Source organism: Chrysemys picta, chromosome 8 (genome assembly GCF_011386835.1).
Source record: "Chrysemys picta bellii isolate R12L10 chromosome 8, ASM1138683v2, whole genome shotgun sequence".
In the NCBI taxonomy this organism is placed as follows: Eukaryota; Metazoa; Chordata; order Testudines; family Emydidae; genus Chrysemys; species Chrysemys picta.
In genome coordinates, this window is record NC_088798.1 from 46,166,922 (window position 1) to 46,187,840 (window position 20,919).

Sequence of the window (20,919 nt, forward strand, 5' to 3'; positions counted from 1 at the left end):
AGGAGTACTTGTGGCACCTTAGAGACTAACAAATTTATTAGAGCATAAGCTTTCGTGGACTACAGCCCACTTCTTTGCGGATACAGACTAACACGGCTGTTACTCTGAAACCTGTCATTTGTATTGTGGTAGCATCTACTGGCCCCAAGCAGGGATCAGGGCCTCATTGTGCTAGGTACTGTGCAAACAGAGAACAGAACGTCCCTGCACCACAATGCTTTCAGTGTAAGTATAAGATGAGAGATGTCAGGTAGATACAACAAACAGATGGGGGAGCACAAGGTAACACTAAGAGGGTACTGTTCATTATGATAGGCAGTGGTTATAGCACGCCAGCTGCCTAACCACAGTCCCCTGCAAGCATAGGTTCCATTAAGACTTCTTACAGAATTATTGTGCTATGTTACTATAGCATGGGGGTAAAACTCTGCTGTACGTACATTTAATGCTGTATCAGTCTGGCACCATTGGGTGAAACATGGCAACTATTTAACTATGTACAGCAACACTACACAGCAGCTTAGGGAGAGATGTGAACTCTGTTGCAGCTGCAGACAGGGCCAGCTCCAGGCACCAGCAAAACAAGCAGATGCTTGGGGCAGCACATTTCTTGGGGCAGCATTCTGGCGCTGGCCATCATAGGCGCCGACTCCGGGACATGGGGAAAAAATGCCCCCCGCCGCCCCAGCTTGCCTCTGCACCGCCTCCACCTGCTCCCCTGAGCGTGCCGCCACCGCTCCACTTCTCCCCCCTCCCTCCCAGGCTTACCACGCGCGAAACCGCTATTTCACGCAGCAAGGCTGGGAGGGAGGAGAAGCCGAGCGGCAGGCGCTTGAGGGAGGCGGCGGTGGTGGAGTGGAGGTGAGCTGGAGTGGGGAGCAGTTCCTCTACCCCCCCATTACTTCCTGCACCCCCCCACTCTAGCTCACCTCCACTCCACCTGCTCCCCTGAATGAGCCACTGCTCCACTTCTCCGCCCTCCCTCTCCTGAGAGGGAGGGGGGAGAAGCAGAGCGGCGGCACGCCCAGGGGAGCAGGCGGAGCGGAGGTGAGCTAGGGCGGGAGGTCATGGGGGGCCAGCAGGAAGCAATGGGGAGGGGAAATGCGGCACGCCGGGGGAGGAGGCGGGGCTGGGGATTTGGGGAAGGGGTGGAATTGGGGCGGGGCTGGGTGCAGGAGGGCACCAAAAAAAAAGGAGGGGGCGGCCAAAATTTTTTTTGCTTGGGGCAGCAAAAATCCTAGAGCCGGCCCTGGCTGCAGGTGGAATTAAAAAATACTTAGCACTTACATAAAGCTTTATATTTCCAATGTTCACTATAAATAAATGGTTTTACTTCTGGATTTCAGATACAGTAACCAGCTGCCCAGGTTAAGATATGTTTCGGATGCTGGCACCTTCTGTAGAACCCTGACTGCAACACAGTGGGCATTTAGGTTAAAATGGATAAGATCTTTAGCTCTTCCCCACTTCCTGCTACAGCAGTGGCAGATGTTTGTTCCAGATGTTTGTTCCTTTCCAATCTACCAATTGGTTTGTGTCAGTTTACATTTTTAAGGCTAGAAATCTACTATTCTTTACGGAGGAAAAAAAAAAAAACATTCTCCATTCTCCATTCTGGATCCCAAAGCCAGTTCTGTTACCAAAAGCCCTCCTAAAGTACCTCAGTGATTGAAGCTAGTGAATTTACTCTGATGAAACTGAAGGCAGAATTTAGCCCTTCATTTTATGGCCTATGTAAAGATTCTAATATTATTAGAAATGACCTCAAACCAAAATCTTATGACTAAACAGAGTTCCATTCTGATGACAGTAGAATTAGAACCTCATTCCACAATGAAATTATGGGCTGGCCCTTCCCTCTATAATGAATCAAAAAGAGGGCTTGATCCAAAGGCAATTGAAGTCAATGGAAAGATTTCCAGGTCTGAAATCCACCTATCTGAACACTGTAGAACTTTCTGAAGAGAGGGTGAGGAAGAAAAGAAGGAACTATTTTGAAGACATTACATTTTTAATTTTAAAATCTCAGACATATGCAACTTACCATGCTTAATGAGGTACAATTTTTATTATGAAACATAATCTAGGTTGTGATTCTTTTAAGAAGATAAGGAGATGCTTTATAGATATGCTTTTAAGCAGTTTTTTTTTTAATAGAGAACTGAATCACATTTTGGCTCACCTGATGAGGGACTGACAGGCCGGCTCTCTAGAAAAGACAGGAAGAAAGGCTAATAGCCATTTGCACATCTCCTATGATGTGATCTAAGTATTTTCATGCCCTTTTGAAGTCTATTCCTCTATGGTTACCTTAGAAAAGTTAGAATCACTGGAAGAAATTAATAATACATTATAAGAAATATTGAAGCTTGTTAAAAACAAATAGCTTTTCCCTACAGGGCAATATAAGAGATTTCATTTTTACTTTGAACATTTTGGAGAATATAAAAATATTGGATAAGAGAGAATGGAATAAAAGGGCTAGAAAGGAGGTTCATGTGTTATCTCTCACTTTTATCATTTTCCACACCTGGAATTCATCAGAAGGTGTTTTAATCTTTGCAGTCAACCGCTGTTCTAAATCCCTGCAGGGAAGGTTAGAACATGAGAAGGACTATTCCAGAGCTGATCTGATTCTTTTGTGGCAAATGCTGCCTCCATTTTCCTCTGCAGCTGTGTGTGTGGGGGGGTCCCTAACTGCAAGGGACTCTTGCTATTTTGGTTTCAAGGGAGTTGGGGGTAGGGACCTTTAGAGCCTTTCAAGGTATCCACACTATCTGTGCACTTTAGAATTCACCCTTGGTGCAAAAGGCCAATTCAAGAGATATACACAGAGGGGAAAGTAAGCCGGTTCGGTCTGGCTTACTGGCAAGAACCGGTACGCTGTGCTGGACTGGACCGGCTTCTCCAACCATGATTTAAAGGGCTCCAGCCCCTGTGGGGAGCCCCGGGCCCTTTAAATCACTCCTGGGGCTCCTGCAGCTGGGCTCGGGCATGGATTTAAAGGGCCTGGTGCCACTGCAACTGCAGGGAGCCCTGGACCCTTTAAATCCCTGCCCAAGCCCTGCCGCCTCAGGGTAGCGGCGGCAGGGCTCCCACGGTGATGTAAAGGGCCCGGAGCTCTGCGGCAGTCAGAGCCCCAGGCCCTTTAATTCGCCCCTGAGCCCCGGGGCTCCCAGCCACCTCTGCAGCTGGGAACTCCAGGGTGATTTAAAGGCCCTGGGGCTCCCAGCCACAGCCCCCACTCAGGACTCCGGCATACTGGTAAATTACTTTCACCCCTGGATATACACTACATAATTCCATAGACTTTGTGCTGGGCCCCTGCCTACGAGATGGATGTCACCCACCAGAGCTGAATTCAGGGAGTTACCCATGTTCTGGGATTTGCAACATGGTTTTGGAGGACATTTTGAACATTTTGGTAGCTCTGCTCAGAGCTTGGTTTGGGGTAGGTTCAGAGTTGTAGGTTTCTAGTTAGCCCAAGCATTCTTATGTAAAAATATCATTAAATCATTAATGATCAAAGATAATCAGGACCTTGGTTATGTATCACATTGCAGAACCATTTGGGATCAAGATAGCACATATAGTAAGGATGTGTGAATAACTGATTTTTCAGTTTGCTGGCTCTTGGGGGGGAAATAATAATTTCAGGTCAGTTTATAATTTATTTTAAAATATCATACCAAAATAATAATTTGAGTCAAACAAAACATTTAGTGTGAGGGTTTTTTTATTTAAGAAAATACAATTTAAGCAGATTTTGAAATAAAAATTCATTTTGATTTTTCCCAACTGAAGCAATTTGGTGAATTTGATTTAGCTGCATGAAATGTTCTTGTCAACTCAGATCTGCATTTTTGGTACAACAAGTTTCAACTCTTAGGTACAGAGCCATTGTGCTTGAAAGGAGGACTTGGCAATAACATCCATGGCATCAGACTACTGATTTTTTTTTCTACATAAGGTGTAACTGTTTCTTTTGTGCTCACAGAGTTTTCATGTACCTTTATCAATGTCATATTTTGATTACTCAGAGACACCTTAAGGCTCAGTGTTCCTAACATTGCTTTTTTGTGGGTGTGTATCTCACCCCTGCTGTTGCTCTGGAGGGGCACTTTCTTTATTTCTTATTCTTTTACTACAACTCTTATTTGCTATTTTCATAAAATCATAGGACTGGAAGGGTCCTTGAGAGGTCATCTAGTCTAGTCCCCTGCATTCATGGCAGGACTAAGTATTATCTAGATCATCCCCAGGGCCGGCTTCAGGGTTTTTGCCACCCCAAGCTGCGGGGGGGGGGGGGTGGAGGGGGGGAGAAAAAGAAAAAGCTGTGATCGGCATTCTACCGCCGATGCTTCATTTTTCAGTGGCAATTCGGCGGCAGGTCCTTCCCTCTGAGAGGGACTGAGGAACCCACCGCTGAATTGCTGCTGAAGAGCCGGACATGCCGTCCCTTTCCGTTGGCCACCCCAAGCACCTGCTTGCTGCGCTGGTGCCTGGAGCCGGCCCTGATCATCCCTGACAGGTGTTTGTCTAACTGGCTCTTAAAAATCTCCAATGATGGAGATTCCACCATCTCCCTAGGCAATTTATTCCAGTGCTTAACTACCCTGATAGTTAGGAAGTTTTTCCTAATGTCCAACCTACAACCCCCTTGTTGCAATTTAAGCCTATTGCTTCTTGTTCTAGCCTCAGAGTTTAAGAAGAACCATATTTCTCTCTCCTCTTTGTAACAACCTTTTATGTTGAAAACTCTTATCATGTTTCCTCTCAGTCTTCTCTTTTCCATACTAAACAAACCCATTTTTTTCAATCTTCCCTCAACGGTCATGTTTTCTAGACCTTTAATCATTTTTGTTGCTCTTCTCTGGACTTTCTCCAATTTGTCCACATCTTTCCTGAAATGTGGCGCCCAGAACTGGAAACAATACTCCAGTTGAGGCCTAACCAGTGTGAAGTAGAATGGAACGATTACTTCTCGTGTCTTGCTTACAACACTCCTGCTAATATATCCCAGAATGAAGATTGCTTTTTTTGCAACGTGTTACACTGTTGACTCATATTTAGCTTATGGTCCACTATGACCTCCAGAACCCTTTACGCCATACTCCTTCCTAGGCAGTCATTTCCCATTTTGTATGTGTGCAACTGATTGTTCCTTCCTAAATGGAGTATTTTGTATTTGTCCTTATTTAATTTCATCTTATTTACTTCAGACCATTTCTCCTGTTTGTCCAGATCATTTTAAATTTTAATCCTATCCTCCAACGCACTTGCAGTCCCTCCCATCTTGGTATCATCTGCAAACTTTATAAGTGTACACTCGATGCCATTGTCTAAATCATTGATTGGCAATTTTAAGAGATGATAACTAGGTACAAAACTTCTGAGGTGCAAATTAGTTCTGTTAGGAAAGTTTCATAGACTTGAGGTAGGCCTGTCCTGTTTGTAAAAATGAAATACAGGTTATAAAAATTTAGGGTCAGGAACTTTACCTTCCCACTTGCTGATAAAGCACCAAGTACATCGTTGGTGCCATAATTATGAATAGCTCAGCATGAATCCGGTTAACATGTGCTAATACACAAACTATTCTGTGTATATCAACTGCACACACAACTGTTTTGTGGGGATTTACGGAGGGCCAGAACCTCAGGTGACATAAATGTGCATAGGGCTACTGACTTCAGTGGTGCTGATTTATATCAGCTGAAGAGCTGACCCAAATGTACTTTTAAATAAATCTTAAGGATAGAGGTACTGCTTGAAGAGAGGGATACAATTCTCAGCTGTGAGAGAAAAGGGAACTTTGAACATTGACAAAGGAGACTTGAGGAGACCTGTTTTGCTTGTTAGTGAACTCTCTGTCCAGCTCCCTTTGAAGAACCTGAAGGTTTGCACAGAGAGATGAAGGATAACTTATGAATCCTGTGTCTGTTGTTCACTACTTTTTCTCTTCTAGAAGAACTGACAGTTCTCAGGTCAAAAAGCTCTCAATCCATAACAAATGGAACAAACAACAAGCTTAGTATATCTACCCAATTATTGACATACTAGTCACACTTAAGAACATTCCAATAACCTGAAAAAAAAAAAACGGTTTTCAGAGTGCTCTGGGTTTGGACTATTGAAAGCAAGAGGGAACAGAGGCCCTATTCCTGCAAACTGTCCCATGTAGGTAGCCTACACCACCTGTTCAGAGCCCCATTGAGTCGATTGGAGCTCTATGCTGGTACATGGCTCTGCCAATGTTGAGAAGCTTGCAGGATCAGGGCCTTAGCTAGCAGGTAGAATGTTCATTGTTATTTGGATTGAGGTGCCTAGTCAGCATAAAATATTTACAAAAATTAAAATCTTGGATAAACTTATAGTTTTGAGCATTTAATGGCTAATTCCACAAAGCATCAATTGATAGGTAAAGAAAATAAGCTTTCACTAATGATTGCCAGGTTTTTTAAATTGAGCAAAATTGACTCTTCCTGAATCTGTGCTGAATTCATCTAAGAGATGTGCCAAAATTTCAGATAAGCAATTGTCTATCCACTGTGATACAGGATTCTTTAAAGTAGTTATCAAGTTGTGTTATACATGTTTATATCCTCCATATTACATTGCACTAATTAGCATATACCTGTGACAGAATGTGCAATAGAGTATTTGGCCTTAATAATAGTTGCATTGCCAAAGAATGTGTGTAATTCACCTGTTTATTCAAGTAGATTACCTAGTTCAGGGGTCGGCAACGTTTGTCACGTGGCTCGCCAGGGTAAGCACCCTAGCGGGCCGGGACAGTTTATTTACCTGCTGACGCGGCAGGTTCGGCCAATTGCGGCCCCCACTGGCCGCGGTTTGCTGTCCCGGGCCAATGGGGGCGGCGGGAAGCGGCGCGGGCGAGGGATGTGCTGGCCGCGGCTTCCCGCCGCCCCCATTGGCCTGGGACGGCAAACCGCGGCCAGTGGGGGCCGCGATCAGCCGAACCTGCCGCATCAGCAAGTAAATAAACTGGCCCGGCCCACTAGGGTGCTTACCCTGGCGAACCGCGTGCCAAACGTTGCTGACCCCTGACCTAGTGCAAACAGTGAAGTAGGGTATCAGTAATGTTCACAAGGTAGTTGATAACTTCAAAAGTCATTGAGCAGTATTTCCTCATGATGTGATTTGGTTCCATTTTCCCGAGTTTCTTTACAAATTTCCCCCGATCTGTTTAAGTGATGAGTTGATCAGGTTATAAAGCCTGGATATTTATTACTCAGAAGCTTATAATACATTAAATTACATTGTATTTGATTAAAGCAGTACTTCTGTGACAAAGTACTGTACTTGGTGCCAGTTAAGAGCCAAATGAAGCATTTCTGTGTCAGCCAGTGCTTCCTTGTTATCACTAAATAAATTTGTTTGGTATTAAAAAAACCCAAACCCACATATCTTAAGTCTTTTTAATGCATTCTTTTACAAACAACAAAAAGACTAATATTTACTTGTTCCCATTAAACTACATTGATTCCTGAAGCTAAATCCTTTGTAGGCCCTTATAGCAAGCCTTTAAAAAAAATGTCCCCAAAGTATAGAACATACGTTATAAGTTTTACGTCTTCTGACATCCATACCCTTGACAGTTTTATTTTAAACAGCCTCATCCATTTGCTTGTTCTCAATTTAAAGCAAGTGCACTCTGAGAGAACTTTTTATGCTAACAGCAAGTGAAGAGTCAACATCATGGCACTTTCTGTTAGCATTAGAAAATCCTGACTCACCATTCCAATGAGTTAAGTGCTTATTCTTCTAGAATGTGGATTTAGATCATATTACAAAACTGCTGAGATCCAAGCAACAAACAAATGGAAGCAACGTAACCCCAAGAAAAACAAACCAAAAGACAAAAAAATAAATGTGTTTAGAATCTTCAAAATAGGGATAGTGCTTTGGGAATTATGGGAATAATCAGCATTTATGGGTAAGATTTTCAAAGGAGCAAAATAAATTAGTTGCCCAACTCTCACTAACCTCCTTTGAAAACCCCAGACTCCATATTTGATCTAGTTTTAACATAGGTACACTAACAATTTCAAGTACAAAACACAAACACTGGGCCATATTCTCCACCATAACTCCAATAGAATGACATCAACAGAGAATTTGGCCCTGTGTGAGAGTAAAAACTCATCAAATTACAAAAAGAAACGAAAACCAAACCCTCTCCAAGTTAAACCCAATACCTGAAAAAAGCCACACAAAGATGAGCCCTATAACAGGATCAGAAGGTAAACAAAAATCAGTCTCTGTGGGACAAAGGGTCAGAAAGCAAATTCCAGAGTTAAGAATGCCATGGGTGGAAAGCTCTGAATCAGTTACCTGCTGTATGTATTTGAGATCTATTAGAATGTCCTAGCTAATCTCATGCTATAGCTACACTACAGAGCTTACACCGACTCAGCTGAACCACTGTAACCTCTGTAGTAGACGCTCTACTAAGCTGATGGGAGAGACCTCTTCCATTGACTTAATTACTCCAGGCCCTATGAGTGGCAACAGCTGTCTGCGGGAGAAGCTCTCCCGCTGAAACAGTGCTGTCCACACCGGTGCTTAGGTCGGTATAATTTATGTTGCTGAGTACAGTGGCTTATTCAAACCCTTGAGCAACATAACTTATACTGACTTAAGCCGTAGTGTGTACATAGCCTGAGTTGATGGGGCAAAGCATGTAGAGGAAGGCAGTCTCTGAGATCCCCAACTGGGGTTTAGCGTTAATGAACTGAAAGCCTGATTCAGGTGAAATATACTCCATTTGTTAATGTCTGTTAAGTAAACAGGCAGCTGTATTCTGTATAAGCTGATATCTCCAAGCAAAGGGGATTATAACAATCCAGTCTGAGGATACAAAGGCATGGTTGTACTGGTATAAGTGTGCATTTTATAGAAATGATTTCTGATGCTTAAAAAGCTATGTTGAGCTATGTTCCCAGTACAGATGCACTATTTACCTTTCTCCACTGTGAAAACTGATCATTTATTCCTACCTTTTGTTTCCTATCTTTTAACCAGCTTTGGATCCATGAGAGGACCTCCCCTCATATCCCATGGATGCTTACTTGGCTTAAGAGCCTTTTGTGTGGGACTTTGTCAATATCTTTCTGAAAGTCCAAGTCCACCATATTTACTACGTCACACTTGTCCATGTTTGTTGACAATCTCAAAGAATTCTAATAAGCTTGTGAGGCATGATTTCCCTTTACAAAAGCTGTGTTGATTCTTCACAAACAAATGTGTGTTAATTCTGTTCTTCACTATAGTTTCACCCCATATGCCTTTTACTGAAGTTAGGTTTCCTGGCCTGTAATTGCCAGGATCACTTCTGGTGCCTATTAAAAACAAAACAAAACAAAACAAAACAACAACAACAACAACAACAAAAAGAGTCCAGTCATCTGGTGCAGAGGTTGACTTAAGCAATACATTAGATACCACATTGGTAGTTCTGTAGTTTCTCTATGCATGTGAGTGCCTTCAGAACTTCGGGGCAAATACCATCTGATCCTGGTGAGTTATTACTGTTTAAACTGTCAATTTGTTCCAAAATTTTCTCTACTGAGTACTCAGTCTGGGACAGTTTCTTGCATAATCCTCCCAACACGCTGATGAAGTAGATACCTATTATTTCCCCCAGTTTGCAGGGGGATTTGTGAAACTGAGGCAGAGAAGTGGTACTACTCACCTAAAGACATACAAGCTACTGATCAGATTAGGATGAGAAAGCCCCAGCTATGTAATGTAGAATATTAGGAAATATGCATTAGTACCTATTCTTATTACTGCCTGCCTGATAAACATTTGCAGCTAGGGAAGAGCAAACACTTGTATGATTTATCATCATCCACCAAAGAGTGTTCTGGTATTTCTTGTTAGCAAGAAACTAACACTAATGTTTTACAATGTGCTGAAAAAATGAACAACAACATGATTTGTTGGAACTGTAGGGTAGCTGGATCAGCTGTAATTTTCACTATTTGAGAAAATAATGAAACAAACAAGATGAGACACAGGAAATAATGCTGGGAAAATGAAAGCAGGGTGGAAAAAACCAGAAAGAGTCAGCACCGGAACTTGATTTCCAAACCTTCAGTTTCCCATTTATCTTACAAAGAGTAATTTGGCATTTACCTGTGATGGATCATGACATTGATCTAGTGCCTGGATGCTATTGTTTAGCCCAAGACTTGAAATTTCTCTCCAGTTAGTACTGCTACAATATAACTCTATTTATCATTCTTCACAGAAACTATCTCAAAATGCTTTAGAGAGTTAAATTCTGTTGCAGAATTAAATAAAAAAGGGAAAGGAACATTTAGCAGGACAGGCAGTAAAGAAAAAAAATATGTTTTGAGTGAAATTTAAGAAGAAATGGAGTCATTGAAATAGAGAAATACAGGAAAAGTTATGAAATAAGCAGAAGCTGCAAAAAGAAAAGACTTGTACTAATGGTAGTAATCTAGAGAGAGAGAGAGAATGGGTACAAATAGGAGGAAACAAAGGAGAAAGGGGAAGGTCTGTGGAAAAAGAACTATATAAATAAGGAGAGCAATGATAGCCAGTTGTAACTACAGAAGTATTAACTATGGAGATCGATTCATATTCAGAGTGCAGGTATTTGATAAAAATAAAGATACCTGATAGACAATCTGTCACATATTTCTGCAGTATAGCCTATAGATATCCCCAATACAGATAGCATAAACCCTGCATAATCATACAATATTTGGTAGGTTAGCATCACTAACCCAGTTTAAGGGTGGATATGCCCTGACAAAAGCTAAGTGAATAACGAAAGCAGGTGGGGAAAAAAAATCAGCTATATTTTGGATTTGATGTGAAACACATCAAACCAAAACTTGCCAGCCTTCACAAGAAATAAGAAAGGGGATTGCTTAGTGTTTTTCTTCAAACCTCTACAGGGCCAAGAGGATGCTGTCGTTCCCCTTCCCCTCCTACTCTGACAAAGATTTCATAACAAAACTGGTGGTGGGGTGTGACAATTTTTTTAAAAAATATACAAACCTGAAACTCAACAAGTTTGGAATCCTGTTAACCACAGCTGCCAAAAGTGTTGACTGAAACATGTGTCAATTGAAACCACATGATGGAGTCGACATCAGAGATCTTGGAGTTATCATGGATAGTTCTCTAAAAATATCTGCTTAATATGCAGCAGCAAAGAAAGCTAACAGAATGTTAAGAATCATTAGGAAAGGGCTAGTTAATAAGACAAAATATTTTAATGATCTTATATGAATCCATGGTAGGCCCACACCTTGAATTCTGCATGTAGTTCTGGTCACCCTATCTCAAAAAGGGTAGAATTTGAAAAAGTACTGAGAAGGCCACAAAAACGTTTGGGGGTATGGAACAGCTCCCATATGAGGAGAAATTAAAAAGACTGGGACTGTTCATCTTAGTGAAGGGATGACTAAATTGAGATACGAGAGAGGTCTATAAAATCATGCATGATGTGGAGCAAGCAAATAAGGAAGCATTATTTAACACTTCACCTAACACAAAATCCAGGGTTCAGCTAATTGGCAGAAAATTTAAAACAAACATAAGGAAGTACTTCACAGAATGCACTGTCAACCTGTGGAACTCATTGCCAGGGGATGCTGTGAAGCTCAAAAATCTAACTGTGTTAAAAAAGAATTAGATAAATTCATGGAGGATAGGTCCATCAATGTCTATTAGCCAAGATGGGCAGGGACACAGCCCCATGCTCTGGGTATCCGTAAACCTCTGACTGTCAAAAGCTGGGACTGGATGACTGCAGATGGATTGCTTGATAATTGTTCTGTTCATTCTCTCTGAAGTATCTGGCACCAACTACTGTCAAAAGACAGGCCAATGGTCCATCTAGCCCAGTATCCTGTCCCAGTATGGCCATTCTTATGTTCTTAGTTCTTCTCACAATAGGGCCCACTTGGATTTCACATCACAGTTATGAAGTCAGCTTGTGTTATATCATCATCCTTCTACATAATCACTGGTCATTCAATTTACACCACCAGTCCATTGGTCTTTTTAGAGTACTTTTCCCCACCTTTGAAAATAAACCTAAGAGGAAAATGTACATAATTCAGGAATCATTCAGCCTGCATTTTTGCAGAAGCTGAAACCCTGACATTTGGTATATATAGTGAATGCCATTGGGTATGTGTCATTGTGGTGACAAGGAGAATTACTAGCTGAGCTATGAAAGAAATTGCAAAGATGTCTCACTTCTATGTAAACAAGGAAAGACATCTAAAGAAGATGTGCTTTGTGTGTGAGGAAGTACCATTTCGTCAGGAGAAAAAGGGAAGACAGGGGATGTGGGGGGAGAAACGGACCATACCAGGTGTTAAGAATATTTACCAATTAGAAAAGATTAGATGAGCAGCCTGCAGCACTGTGACATAAGATGGTTACCTTAGGCATGTAGCTTCTTCTTTAGCTTAAATTTGAAGGGCCATCTATCAGAAGGCCATGTTTACACAGAGTTAAGGAGAATGGGAAGAGATTTTTTGCATGGGTGCAGACCCCATTCCCTCTGCTAAAAAGCAGAGAGACAGTTCCCCAACCTCCTTGGCTGATGTCACAAGAGCTGTCCTTCTCATTTCAACTACAACTTACACCAGACGTGGGCAAACTACAGCCCACGGGCCACATCTGGCCCATGAGACCATCCTGCCCGGCCCCATAGCTCCCAGCCGGGGAGCCTAGTCCCTGGCCCCTCCCCTGCTGGGCAGCATGGAGAGCACAGCTGACTCTGGCCGGGTGTTGCGGCTGCGAGCTCCTGCTGCTGATAAGGGGTCGGAGAGTGGGGGGATTGGGTAAGGGAGCAGGGGGTTCTGGGGGGTAGGGAGTCCCGGGTGGGCTGTCAGGGGGTGGGTTTGTGGATAGGGGTCGGAGCGGTCATGGGACAGGGAGCAGGGTGTTGGATGGGGGCATGGGTCCCAGGAGGGGGCAGTTAGGGGACAAGGAGCAGGGTGGGTTGGGGGTTATGAGGGGAGCAGTCAGGGGGCGGGAAGTGGGAGGGGACAGATGGGGGCAGGGGCCAGGCTGTTTGGGGAGACAGAGTTGCACAACCGCGATGTGGCCCTCGGGCCAAAATGTTTGCCCACCCCTGGCTTAGACAGTTCCTATGGGAGGAGAGCAATACACTGCCAACGAAATTTTTCAATCAGACATAGTAACCTGCAGGGAAAGGACCAAGTTCTAACCTTTCTGAGGGTTAGGGAAATCGGTTAGAAGACAACCCCAGGTTTTCAAAAGGTGAATGCAAAATAATAATGCCTGTTTGGTTTCCTTTCATATGAGGTTTCTGTAAGAAACTGTAGATACTTCGGGAACATCAGGTACTTCCTCTGGTTCAAGTTTACCAGCTAGATGTAGTTTATGCAATACTAGTTCATTCCCCTAGACCTCCTGTATTTGGTACTCTGAGATTTTACATAAGAAATAGCAAACCGGGTCAAGGTAAATGCAGTTTATGCTGCAACATCCTGTGATGGTTTCCATTATTGATCTCTTCTCCACTGAGTAAGCTCCATTTATACCTCAGCATTCAAACCACCATATTTCTTTTTTGTTCGTTTGACTTTCCTAGTGGATATTTAGCTTCAAAGTGGGTCTTGTGAGAGAAAGAACATACACACTCCACTTTCAAAACAGCAGGCACCCAAAAGGAGGTAGAAAATGGGTTAACAATAACAGAATGCTAATTGATTATTTGCTTCCTATTTAAAAAAAAATCCTCTGCACCTGCCATAGTCCGGTATGTAGGAATCCCAGTGATGTCTATGGGAATCTTGTGTGATTTGTTGTCAGTCATGCACCTTAAATTGCAAGAAATTGTTTGATGTAGAGGTATTACACAAAAGGACTCCTCTCCCTACTGAGTTATAGACCAGGATAAAGAGACCCAGTCAATAGCACTGGTTTGTGGCCATGTTTTTGTTTTAAGTGTTCAACCAAACATCCATGTCATTGTTAGTTGCATTTGAGAGAATACTATGTGCTCCTGGATGACAGTACTTGTGAATGAAGTAGGCAGCAGCAGGATAAGCCAATGGCAGGGGAGAAAGGATAATAGGATCTAAGATTGTAAGATCTTTGGAGCAGGGACTCTGAATGCATTCTGTTTGTACCTAGCATAATGGTATCCTGGTCCATACCCAGCCTCCTAAGCACTTCAGTAATACAAATACATAATAAAAAAAAAAGTCTAACATGTACAATGCACTTGTGTAAAAAAGGCATGCTCTCAAACTGAAGGTCAGACTCTCATAATAGGGGTGCCAGCAGGGCCGGTGCAACCACTAGGCGAACTAGGCGGTCGCCTAGGGTGCCAAAATTTGGGGGTGCCAAAAAGCGGTGGCCCCAATTTTTTTACAGCGTTTCAGCCTCCCCCCCCCCCCCCCCCCCCGCTTCCCCTGAGTGTCCCCCGGCCCCAGAAGCATCCCTCTCTCCTGCAGTTCCATGCTGCCTCTGCTCTGCTCTGCTCCTGGCATCAACTGCTGCCACAGGATCCTAGTGCCCCTCCACCACTAGTGGCAGGGCAGGCTGCCCTTCCCCTACCCTTCCCCTTCAGACCCTTCCCTTTTCTGGAGGGACTCTCCACCAGCACAGCTCCCCCCTCCCCCGCCGTCACCGCTCCTGCCCCACACTAGGCAAGGGTCACCCCGATTGAGGCAACAGTGAGGGGCAGCAGCAGGGGTGGAGGTGCACATGTGATGGCAGCCCCCCCCAGGCTCCCCCCGCCAGGGAGGCAAGGGGGCTTCCTGGACTGGAGAGGCGCGCTAGGAGCATGTGCAGTGACAGTGGTGCAGGGTGAGTGTGCTACCGGGGTGGGAGGGGAAGTGGGGGGCTCCTCCCCCAGAACTCACTGCTGCCAGCAAAGAGAGGGCTGGGGAGAGTCCTCCTCTCTGGCCCCATCCCTGAGGCAGCCTGCCTGCACCCCAAACTCATCCCTAGCCCTATCCCATCCGAGAGCCCGCACCACCAGCCAGAGCCTGCACTCCAACCCTCTGCCCAGCTCTGAGCTTCCTCCCACGCCCCAAACCCCTCATCCCCAGCGCCACCCCACAGTCCTCACTCCTCCACTCCTGCCTCCTTCCCACACACCCTTTCTGCCCCCAAACTTCCTCCCAGAGCCTGCACCCCAGCCCTTCACACGCCCTCCCAGAGCCTGCATCCCTCAACCCCTCCTGCATCCCCACCCCTTGTCCCAGCTGAGCCTACACCCAAACTCCATCCCAGAGCCTGCACCCCTCACCCCCTCCTGCACCCCCACCCTCTGCCCCAGCCCAGAGCTTGCACCCGACACCCAAAATCCCTCCCATAGCCTGCACCCCAGACTCCCTCACCCACCAAAACTCCCTCTAAGAGCCTACACCCCAATCTCCTGCCCCAACCCAGGGCCTACTCACCAGACCTCCTCCCCCAACCCAAACTCCCTCACAGAGCCTTAGGCAGGTGGGGGGCAGAGTTTGGGGGGGCAGGTTCTAGGCACCACCAAAATTTCTACAAACCTGCCACCCCTGCCAGTAACTGGGGTTTAAGCCCTGTTATGCCTGCAACAGGCCTAAGCCTGTCAGTGACCCCCATAGCAGCTGCCTGAAGTGTTTGGGGGAATCACACATGAAAGACAAGTGTCCGATTTGTAAAAACTTTCCTTGGAGAATGCAGAAAGAGCATGATATTCATTTGAGGGCCCTCCTCATGGAGGCTGCGCTCTGCCCAGTGCAGGACTGCATCTCTGCAGGACTCTATGCCCAGCCCCTCAGCCTCGGTTTGTAGTACACCCCTGGCACTGGGCTCAGTCTGGCACCGCTACCCCTCGCCAGTGCCCAAGAAGCAGTCAAAAAAGTGGGACTCCCTGGCACCAAGCAAAAAGGGTCAAGGGACATCGGACAAAGGACCTAGTTCAGGCTACCTGCCCACCCCAGAGCCGCATGGGGGTTTCTCTCCGATTGGATCCACTAGTCTCCCCAGGGATCCACCACTGACTCCCGGGAGTGGCACGAGATCCAAACTCACTATTGTGCGAATATGCGTGTGTAGGTTGTTGAAATTTGTCATATTGATATTGTCAGTTGTTGTATGACAGAGTATCCACCATTATAATTTTATAAATTTTATTAATAATAATAATTGGATATTCTAAAGGTAGAATAGATTTTGATATGAAAGAATGAAGGAAGGAAATATACATGACTAAAAAGGGTTATTTTTGAAAGTTTATAATAAGCGATGGTCTGGGGGGAGGGGAGGGAGAAGGTGGGCGCAAAGTGGAAGTTTTGCCTAGGGCGCCAAATATCCTTGTATCGGCCCTGGGTGCCATGTAGCCAAAGACAAACACATCCATGTGAGGAAGGTGATTAAAGAACCCATTTCTTTTTTTTTTTTTTCTTTCCCTGTGCATCGTCCACCTAAGGATATTGTGCTCTTTCTGGAAGGATAGTGTCCCTTGTTTCCGAGTCGTTCCCACTTTGGTATTCAGCAGGCTGTTGACATGTGCAGTAAAATACTTTGTATTTTCCTGAGTCAATGAGCCATAACATTGGCAAAGTGTCACCTCCTCCCCCTTCCTGAAACCTCCCATTACAACACATTAAGACAACATCCTGGGAAGACAAAAGGCTGCAGCTTTGTTTAAAAAACTCTTCACAATAAAGCTGTTAATAGAAAGAATGCAGACATCCTATAATTGACACATTTATTTATGGTTGTAGATGAGACTCCAGTGACCTCATCATTACTAGTGCAGTTACTGGGCTCAGTGCAGCCCTGCACTAGGCAGCAGTGAATTCCATTGTCTTTGGTGGGAACTGGGCATGCTCACACCAAGGCTGAATTTCACCTGTTTGCCTCAGGGCTTGTCCATATGGGGAAATTGTCTGACATAGTTACTGTGCAATTGCTAGTCTCCATATCACTTGCCCTTTACTTTATAAGTCCTCCAACCACTTTTCTCTAACCTAAACATCTAACTTGCCTTTTTAGAAGTATACAAAGTGTCCAACAAGTGAACACGAGCTGGCAGTAATACATTTGCCCACATTATTATACCCTTAGGCTGAACTCGAACTCCTTTCAGCAACTATTAAATCATCAGAAGAAAATAAAAACACCAATACTTCTGATAGGCTACTAAGTTAAGTTGCAAAGTTAAACCTTCAAAAGTCAGGAAAACAGAGTTAAAGTCACCTATGCTACTGGTGCAATTTGTCTCCCCTTGCACATATGCAGAAGGATAGACTTGCTCAATATCACATAGGAAGTTTTGTTGCAGAACCAAGGATGGACATAGGATTGCTGGATTCTAGATCCAATGCCTTAAATATAAAAGAATATTATTGCAAGCCTCTGCCTTGGTCCCAGTCTACCCTGTACATTAAATGAAGCAGGGGGTCCTCTAAAGCAAGTAGAATGCGATGCTACCATTATTAAAAGACTATATCAAGGTACACATGCAAGAGGGCCAAAGAAAGGTGTCTTGGACAATTTTGAGAGCTTGACTTTGGACCTTAATGTTCTTTTAACCAAGTTTCTTTGTATATGATTTCTTAGGTTGTTTTAAAAAGCAATTTTAAAAATCCATCAGATGGAAGCACAAGGATTCCCTGCATAGGATATCCACAGTGTTGATACTCAAGTTTTTTAGATTTCTAATCACTTGCTGATAAACAAGTAGCTGGTTACAGTAGTAGAGTGTTATCCTTTATGTGCACCAGCTAATTCTGGGGGAGTATGACACCTACTTTGTCAACTATTTATTAGACAGCAGATTAATATTGGGAATCAAGATTTTTTGGTTCTGTTACTAGCTCTGAAGGGGAGTATGGTCCAATAGTTATAGATCGCACCACCTAGCACATTTGGCACGCTCAGCCACGCTGAAAAACAGAAATGGAAATATTTGCCAGATTGATTTATAATTCCAGAGGTGGTCTTGTGAGCCCTCCCAGTAATCTCATTTGTAAAATGAGTGAAGGGAACTGGCCTACATTCTAAATCAGCGTGTAAGGCCTTGCTCTGTAATAAAGGCTATGAAATGCGCACATCTAAAACCAGCCAGCAGAAGTGCTGAAGTTAGAACTCTCAGGCTATGGCTACACTACAGACCTTGCAGTGCCAGAGGTGCACAAATGCAGCTGCACTGCTGTAGTTCTGCTAGTGTAGCTGCTCTAAGCTGATGTTCTCCTCCCCCCACTTTAGCTAGAGCACTGTTTCTCAACCTTTTTGATACCAAGCACTGCTTTCCTATACTGCGTCAGGGAGATCTCAGGGACCAGCACCGGTCCACAGAATCCATCTGTGAGAAACACTGATGTAGAGCTCTAGTTCTGTGCTTACTATGGAAGAGGCTTAATGAGGGTTGGGAGCTTGCTCTATGCAGCTAGCACGTAGGGGGCTCAATGGGGTTGGAGGATGCTCAGTACAGTTAATCCATGGGGAGCTCTTTGGAGCTAGGAACATGCTTTATACAGATTTGAAGTTGTATTCCAAAACACAGATGTATTAAAGTTCTTCAGAACAAGAGTTGACATTTTTTTATCATTGGGAAAGTTACTTATTTTTCCCTAACCTCATTTTCAGAAACTGTCCAAAAAACAATTCAGACAAACCTGGCAAGGAGAATTTCAGCCCTAAAAAATGGAAGTTTGGTAAAGTTATTAGCAACGGAAAATTAGGATTATAATGGAAAGTATTCAGCAACCTTAAATGTAGGTGTTGGGATATGTAAGGGTTAAGTAAAGACCTGGGAAACCGCTAGTGTGCTGACATGGTATTAGGGAGTAGAAGAACAGGCTGTTTCTGTGCTTGATAAAGTGCCATCCCTCTCCCTTCCCTTCTCCTTGTTAAGGATTGATAAAGCATACACAAGTTTTTCCTCTTTGGACTTGAATTTTGAAATATTAATGTACTGTGAAGTCATCCGTGTAAAAGAAAAAACAGAAAATAAGATGCAGTGATTGGCACATTGAAAAGTTAACTCATCTAGAAAACAGAAGAAGTTAGATGCGACATGAAAAAAACAAAGCAAACACCACCGCTCTCAGAGCAGGCTTATATCTGAAAGCCTCAAAGAGGCATGTCAGAATTTTAAATATTTACCAATTTAGGACCTAACTTCACTTGTGACATTTTTAAAGGAAACTGTAGCAAATTGCTATTTAATCAGATGTTTAACTAACAGTCTGAGTGTCATGAAATTATTAGAATATCCAATATTGTTTTCTCATCATAGTGCCACCTTAGTTCATAGGTTTGTTTTTGCTCTGTTTCACCAACAATGTATTCTGTTTTCATGGCCTCTCTAAAGGTTCATGAATGCAAGAGCTTATATGATCTTTGAAACTCCCCAAATATTTATTTGTTTTTCCTAATACACCACTGTAGTCTAAGCCAGTAAATCCTGGATATAAATTCTTTTGAATAGAGCTTTGGTGTCCAATTCAACTGAAATGCAAGATTGCCTATTTCACCATACATCTTACTTTAACATGCCAAGACAAGTTGATTTACATGCCAAGTTAACACTAACCATGTGAGACTTTTATTTAGTGTTTCATGTTCAATTGTTTCTGTAATCGTAAAGCAGAAATCTACATTATGGACCTTAGCCCATATCACAGAAGTCAGTGAGAGTTTTGCAATTCTCTTAAATAGTGAGAGAATCATGCCCTATAACAACTCACTCCTTTCTATGCAGACAATCCCAATAGTCTTCTTGAGGGAATAACACTAATAGGATCTAGCCCTTAGAATGCAAGAATAAAGTAGTTGTGTCTGTTGGATTCTATTATCCTTGTGGTCTGTAATGTTGCCCATAGACAGTCCACTCAAGGACAATGTCCAGAAAATATAGCAGCAAGTCTGTCTAAGGGTAGTGAATGAAATATAGCAGAGACGCTTTGCAGATGCAATGGTTAAGTAGTGCCATTTGGGCACTGCCTTGAGCAAGGTGAAGACACCTCAAGGAAAGCAGCGGTATGAGACACTCTGCCTCAGGCCAGCATGTAGTAGGATTCCATGCTCACCACCTTAAACCTATTAAAGACCCAGGAAGAGAAATATAGTCCTCTTAAAACAAAACAAAACTGCACATACAAACACAATAACATCAGGAATTAAAATACAAATGAAGCCCTCAAATTTTATTTCAGTTCCAGAAACATTTTTGTTTAAAATACCACCATCTAATTCCTTGAAGTCACTCAGCCAATTCAGACACACACAAGAGAGAAGTCCTGTTTGGAGGCTAAAGAGTCAGTTCAAAAGAATTCATATTACCTTTCTTGATGCACTGGATGAGCACAAACCCATGGGGCTGGATGCGCTGCATCCGAGGGTGCTAAAGGAGTTGGCGGATGTGATTGCAGACCATTGGCCATTATCTTTGAAAATTCATGGCGATCAGGGGAGGGCCCAGATGACTGGAAAAAGGCTAAAGTAGTGCCCATCTTTAAAAAAAGGAAGGAGGAGGATCCGGGGAACTACAGACCAGTGAGCCTCACCTCAGTACCTGGAAAAATCATAGAGCAGGTCCTCAAGAAATCAATTCTGAAGCACTTAGAGGAGAGGAAAGTGATCAGGAACAGTCAGCATGGATTCACCAAGGGCAAGTCATTCCTGACTAACCTAATTGCCTTCTATGAGGAGATAACTGGGTCTGTGGATGAGGGGAAAGCAGTGGATGTGTTATTCCTTGACTTTAGCAAAGCTTTTGATACAGTCTCCCACAGTATTCTTGCCAGCAAGTTAAAGAAGTATAGACTGGATGAATGGACTATAAGGTGGATAGAAAGCTGGCTAGATCATCGGGCTCAACACGTAGTGATCAATGGCTCCATGTCTAGTTGGCAGCTGGTATCAAGCGGAGTG